General features: G+C 46.3%; 1 pseudogene; it reads right to left on the reverse strand.

Moving 5' to 3' along the window:
• Positions 1 to 356: 356 nt before the first annotated feature.
• Positions 357 to 6,107, reverse strand: LOC128823426 (transmembrane protein 45B-like; annotated as a pseudogene).
• Between the last annotated feature and the right edge of the window lie 1,235 nt (positions 6,108 to 7,342).

Below are 7,342 nucleotides of genomic sequence, written 5' to 3' on the forward strand. Positions count from 1 at the left end.
GGCCCAATCATTCCCCAAGGGCCTTCCATCCCCTAGGGCCTTCCATCCCCTAGGGGCAAGACCCAACACCACCACTCTACAGTGACCAGACAGCAAGTGAAAAATCTGGATAGGGTGGGGAGTAATAGGAGTCTATATAAGAAAAAGACCCAAAAAGTGGGACTGTCCCTATAAAATCTGAACATGTGGTCACCCTACACCACTCTGACATGTCCCCCTGGTGACTTTAACATTTCTTCCTAAACCTGAGACTTTTACTAAATGTACTGTGAGCTCGCTGTGATTTTTTTTGTTAAAAAACCACCATGACAAATCTGCAGCCATGTTATTTGGGGGCAGGAAAACCCTCCTGGCTTCTAGGAAGGAAGAGACCCCAGCATGGAGTCAACATTTTCCACGTTATCCATTCCCAGTAGGAGAGGAGTATACGAACTCATGTTGAACGTCGAACTCCCAACTTTTCCCCGACGGCCATATTTCTTCCACTTCTCAATGCAACTGTAACAGATTAATATTGATACAGGCATAGTTAATAAGCTATGAGACAGCCTCCCACCGTCAGGAAATGAATCAAGTGAGAGAACTAAGATTTATGACTTTTTTGCATATTTCTTAATCTTCAGGGTTAAATTTTAACAAGGTCCTGTTGTCTGTGAAGGGTTGCCTCTCATTATGCAGGTCCTAAATTGACGATCCAAATCGTGAGCCATTAGTTTAACCCCAGTGGTGCTGAGTATACCACATATTGGATAGTCAAGTAGGCATGTTTTCTCCAGGGTACCCTAGGCTCATCTTGCCTATCTACAACATGTAACTCAATGGACTGGATGTTCCGTACCAAACTGTATCTGGAGTGAATTTATATTTTGGCAGCAGTGAAGCAGTTAAATGTCACCTCTGTTTGCTGCTCTAGTGCTTAAATAAGTTCAGAAGGGGGAAATGTTCAGTGCGTTTTATTTTGAATTGAACATCTAAAGTTGCTACGTTAGGGGCTTGTTCACCCATGGAATAAGTCCATATCCCCACCATTGACAATGGCTAGGCAGTGCTGAAACCCCTGCTTATTACATCAGTCAGAATAATCTCACTCCCCCATTTGTTTTCTTCCCCGATACATAGATGATAAACTCTGTGGGGCGGGGCGGGGGTCATATTTTTGTTAGGAATGTGCAGGGGGGAGGGACTGATCCCTCACTGGGGGCCTCTTGGTGCTACCACAGTACAAATAATGGGAGTTCTTTGCCCACTGCATATAAGCAGTTCTGTTATCTGTTGTGTGTCACTGACACAAACCAGGGCTAGTTACTGTCATGTCTGCCCAGACCGTTCTCCCATCCTGCCTCCCACCACCTGGCCCCACTACGTACCAGTAAACGATGGTGGTGTTGATGATAAAGAGGAGGAGAGCACCTATATAGTGCCAGCTGAAGCACATGGTGAGGAACATGATGTTTTCATGATCAGTCTGGTCCCAGCCTGGCCCTCCCCATGGTGGGTACAGCACAAACCCGATCTAGTTAGAATAAGTGGTGATATGATGAGCAGGCCAGCTCCTCCAACGCCCCATCCTCTCCTTTATTACACAGCTTCAGTATCAAATATGGATGCACTGACCAAAGGCTCCCCATTGTACTCTAGTGTCTGTCTAGGAGATTGCACTTCTTTTGTACCTGTGCCTTCCTGCAGATTTGCACACCAATTTTACCTGCTGATGAGACTGTTCTAACGTGCTGTCTTGGGACTGCCATTGGAAACCATCCAGACACTTCAAGGAATGCAGAATTTGCTTAGTGACCGACTACAAGTGTGTTTTTAATCTGCAAAGCCCTATGTGGTTTGGGTCCTGGCTATAGAGACAGCCCATCTGGGGTACTGACATTAGTATAGTAATGGGAGAACTATCCAGTTTTTCTTTATCGTCATAATATCCCTGTGAGATAGGGAGGTATTAATATCCCCATTTTACAGGTGGGGAGTTGAGGCACAGAGACACTAAGTGACTTGCCCAAGGTCACGCAAGTAGTCTGTGGCAGAGCAGGGGATTGAATCCAGATCTCCCAAGTCCAAGGCTGGCACTTTAACCACTAGCCTATTCTATTTTCCCGATGCACCAGCTGGTCAGCTGAGATCATCTGAGGTTTGTCCTGACTGTCCTTACCTTTGAATTTAGTCAGAAGGGGGCAGGACTTAGGTTCTAATCTCTGGAATTTGCTCTCCCTGCTTGTCTGACAGAGCCCAAGGCTGCTGACCTTGAGAGCACAGTGCAAGACTTGCTTGGCTTCTAGATGAGTCCTGATTCTATTAAGTTGTGAATGCAACAAAATGACCAACATTCCCAGGCTGAGCCGCTCTTAGTGTTACAAATGTGTATCTGTGGTTTTTTTTCTACCAAATCGGAGGTAAAGTTTTAAGAACCGATGTGTACAATTATAACCTGGAGAGAGAACTGCTGTAACCCGGAGAGCTGTTAGTTGTGCTGGTCCCAAGATATTAGTCAATCAAGCTGAAAGTACAGAGTAAGAATTACAAACCTGCAAGAACCAGGATCCTTGGAGAAGGAACGTGGTAGTCCTTAAGAGCTCCAGGATTGGGTGATCTCGCATGAACACTTCCAGAAGGGAGCAGAGGGCACCACCAAATATGGCAATGAGCATCAGTGAGTGAATGTGCTGATCCAGCGCGGGGCGGTGATGGGCATGAAAATAAAAGAGAAAACCTGCCAAAATTCAAACCAAATCGTGCTAATACTGCTTAAATGATTAGTGAAGAACTGGATGCAAAGAGCCAACCAGTGACCATGGAGCCTAGGCTGTGATTGATTGAAGAAGAAATGTTCCCTACTTTGGGCACATGCAACTGCTTTTAAAGGAAAAGGTGCCTGCTACGTAGTTGGGTCAGATAGTGCAGATCACAGAGAGGACCTATTGTTCTGAAAGGAAATGTTGCCACTTAAAAACTTGAGGCAAGCAAGTAAAGGAAGAATTTCTGGGAAAAGCCAGATCCTATTGTCCAAATGAGTATGAGGCAAACAGTCTGTCGCCAGTTGACAAGGCAAGTCACTGATAAGTGACTGTTGGTAAGTCAGGTTATGTGAAGTACCTTTCTTCCTGTAAATAACTGATTGTTCTGAATCACACTGTTTTGGAACAGAGCTTTGTCTCTCTTTTTCTTCTAGTGCTGATGCCTGAGTTTCTGCCCATTCTTTGAAAATGTCTCATTCCCTCTTTTTTTTTCCTTTTGACAATGAAACTATGCCCATGTGCCCAGAGGTTTTCCAAGATTCTCTCATAGCCATTGATTTGAAACGAGCCAAGAGCCTCCCCTGAAATGAAAATCTCAAGTGAATAATTTACAAATGTGAAGGATTTTATAATTATTTAAGCCACATAGGCCTGATCTACACTTAACATTTAAGTTGACCTAGCTCTGTTGCTCAGGGATGTGAAAAAATCCACACCCCTGAGCACCATAGTTAAGCCAACCTAATCCCCAGCGTAAATGCGGCTAGGTCAATGGAAGAATTGCTATGCGGGGGGTGGATTACCTACATAGACAGAAAAACTCCTTCTGTCGACGTAAGAAACATCTATGCTACAGCCGCATAGCTGCAATTGTGCCTCTGTAGTGCTTGTAGTATAGATATACCCATCGTGTTGCTGATGGATCTGAAGAGTTAACAGGATTTCAGAATCTATAAGACAAAGATCCCCAAACTGTGAGTCACACCCTCCTGAGGGAAGGACAGAGGAAAGTTTGGAGGGCACGGTGGGGCCTGAGCCAGTTCCCACAGGATGGGGAGGGAGCACCACCCTGCTCCAGTCTCATCTGCGGCTGCAGCCTGGCTGCTGTTCTGCACCTGGCCCCGGTCCTGGCCCTGGCCCTGCCCCCAGCTGCAGTCCTGGCCTTGGCTCCCTTACCCCGTCTGCATCCCCTCCCCCCGGGAGCCCCAGACCCACTCCCGGCCCCAACTTGGGGGAGGGGAGCACAGACAGGGGTAAGAGGGGGCGTGACCCTAAAAAGTTTGGGGACCACTGCTATTAGAGCTTCTGACTCATCTGTTACCTAGGCTGCTGCAGCCTTTTGTCAGTAGTGCTGTTTGCTACTAACCTTCAACAAACAGTGCCTGGGAGAGCATGAAGTGATCCAGCCCTGGGGGCAGCCCAAGTGGGAGGGAGATGAGAATATCCACTAGGCCAGCGAGGACATAAGCAAAGTTCATGGTTCCATGTGTCCAAGTCAGCAGGTCCACCCAAGTGTGATCCTGGGCGGAGAGATGCAAATGGGGGCCCTTGGGAATAAACTGTCCAGCAAGAATCCCTATCCAACAGGAAAAGGGCAGGTGTGAAGGGAGAACAGGATCCAAGTCACTGAGAAAGCTATTAGCGTTTAACCACCTTTCTGCTCTAGGTTTGGCATGTAGGCGAGTCAAGGATCAGAATCCAGGCGCTGTGCAAGGATCCCCTTACCCCAGCCTTCCAGCTCTGCCTGTGGCGCCCCCCCTCTCTCCCCCTTTGCCCTGTTGTGGTACAGGGAGGCAGGTGCAGCTGCGACAGAGGTAAGTACTTTATCAGTATTAACCTAGATGTGACATGGAGTCTGCACTACTGCAGAGCATAGTGAGATCTCTTGTCTTAAGTCTGCAAACGATTTACGGTGCATCTGCCTTCTTTTAGCTTCAGAAAGATCGATTACTATTCAAAAGCCCAACACAGCCTAACTACGAACTTTAACTGGAGGACAGGGCAGGATATTGGAGCCTGTTGAGCAGATCCTGCCTGTTTTCCCATGGTCTATACGTAGGGCCCTAGGTCCATTTTGGTCAATTTCACAGTCGTAGGATTTAAAAAATCATAAATTTCATGATTTCAGATATTTAAATCTGAATTTTCACGGTGTTTGTAATTGTAGGTTCCTGACCCAAAAAGGAGTTGTGGGGGGAATCACAAGGTTATTGTAGGGGAGGTTTCGGTACTGCTACCCTTACTCCTGCGCTGCTGCTGATGGTGGCACTGCCTTTAGAGCTGGGCAGCTGGAGAGCGGCTCTGAAAACAGCGCCGCCACCAGCAGCAGCACAGAAGTAAGGATGGCTTGGTATGGTATTGCCACCCTTATTTCTGCGCTGCTGACAGCAGAGCTGGGCCCTCAGTCAGCAGCCACCACTCTCCGGCTGCCCAGTTCTGAAAGCAACAGCGCAGAAGTAAGGGTGACATGGTCTGGTATTGCCACCCTTACTTCGGTGCTGCTGCTGCTGGCGAGGAGCTATCTTCAGAGCTGGGTGCCCGGCCAACAGCCGCCGCTCTCCGGCCACCCAGCTCTGAATGCAGCGCAGAAGTAAGGGTGGCAATACCGTGACACCCTCCCCCAAAGTAACCTTGCAACCCCCCTGCAACTCCCTTTTGTGTCAGAACCCCCAATTTGAGAAATGCTGGTCTCCCCCGTGAAATGTGTATAGTACAGGGTAACAGCATACAAAAGACCAGATTTCACAGTCCGTGATGTGTTTTTCATGGCTGTGAATTTGGTAGGGCCCTATCTATAGGAGAAAACTTATTTGGTGCTTGTTATTCTGATTGACAAGTGTGGGTGCTGACACATCGGGCAGCTGGGGGAATGACACACTGCTACTAGCTGAAAGGAAGGTAATGAGCTCCAATCCTTACCCACTAGAGCGGTGATAACTTTGCCCATCCCTTCCAGGAGCTCCAGATACTGGTACCACTTATTTTTGCTGATGTATTCATTCTCCCTCTGCATGAGATACTTGATGGGGTATTTCACAGACCACAGGACCCAACTGCCAGGAAATAGCACCCTGGCAGGGCATGACCTTCAAAGTTTTTCATCCCTGAGTGTCATGAAAAGAGAAAGCAATCAGTGTTCATGCTGGAAAGCAAATGAGGTTTTCTGATGCTCTTAATTACACAGGTAACTGTGATTTGTATTGTATTACAGCCTTTATAACTAGCAAGCAAAATGAGCAATTCTTCCCAGCCTATTCATAAAGGGCTGATTGTTTTTCAAAAGTCCTGAGCACCTACAGATCCTGTTGATTCCTTTACCCACCCAGGTTTGAAAATTTGACTTCAATAATCAGGATTTATTGTGTTTATAATACTAATTCCCACCTCAATCTTTTCTTCTTTTTCTGAGATCCCAGGTAGGTTTCCAGCCACCATGATCATAGAGAGTAAAATGTCACTGGCTTTGGAAAGGATTGTATTTAAAATAGTTTATGGGGACTTTAGCTCTGAAGCCAGAATGGGGTATGGCTTTGCAGGTGGCAATTATTTCATGAGAAAGAGGCTCTTAGGATGGCTTTTTTCTATGCCTGTTTCTAGGACTGATGTTCTAGTGACGTGGAAGAGCGGGTGAATAATGAGGTGACAACTTGTATTATTATTGTATATTATAGCCAGTGTAGGTAGGACTGTGTACAGTTAAGGTTGTTCCAACACTTCCTATTTATAAGACCCTGTTTTCAGTTGCTTATAACTTTGCCAGACGTTAATAGTTTGAGCTGAAATTTCCCATTTAGGTGTCTGCCTCAGGCAAAATTTTTGGGGAAAATTTCAGCTAAAACAGCTGGGCCATTTTTGAGAACAAGATTAGGAAAAAACACATTTTGTCCATCTTTTAAAAAAAAAAAAAATCTTTCAACTGTTTTGTTGAGAAGCTATAGTTCCCCCATGATTTGGAGCAAATACTTGAAATTTAGCGGGGTAGAGGTGGGTGGTGGCTATAGTGCCAGGGCATATGCCTTTGGGCATCCCTGTGAAAATTTATCCAAATTAGCCCAAGTTAGAAGTCTCTGGAAAATCTCTGTTCACACACATGCAGCAAAGACTTGTTAGAGTCTAGCAACTAAACTCTCCAAAGATTTCCTCTATACAGAGCACACGCCTTCTCCTTACAGCTCATAGTGCTGAATAGACTACGTGTCGTTCCCAAAGAACCCACTGAGCATGCGTTGTCTTTGGGGCAGCCGCTCTGGGCTGAACTTTCCCTTCAACTGCTCCTCAGCCTCTAGGGGTACTGTGGTGCCAGGTATCAGAACTGAGAGCTTTTGTCCTTTTTAGGGGTTCTTTTTACCTAGGTCAGGAGGAGGGGGAGAAAATAGGGCCATATTGTAAATCAGGAGTTTCCTGCTTAGGCAAGAAGAACAATAGTCTTATCTGCCCATCTTAGTCTCTATTCTTGGAGAAGTGAACCTCTCACTCATCTGTGGTTAGACTAAGCATCCTGTACAATGTCAATTGTTTTCTTAGGGTATGTCTACATATTTCCCCGAGGCAGGGAGTCTCAGAGCCCATATCTACAGGCTTGGGCTTGCGCTACAGCACTA

The sequence above is a fragment of the Malaclemys terrapin genome, chromosome 15, assembly GCF_027887155.1.
Source record: "Malaclemys terrapin pileata isolate rMalTer1 chromosome 15, rMalTer1.hap1, whole genome shotgun sequence".
Taxonomy (NCBI): Eukaryota; Metazoa; Chordata; order Testudines; family Emydidae; genus Malaclemys; species Malaclemys terrapin.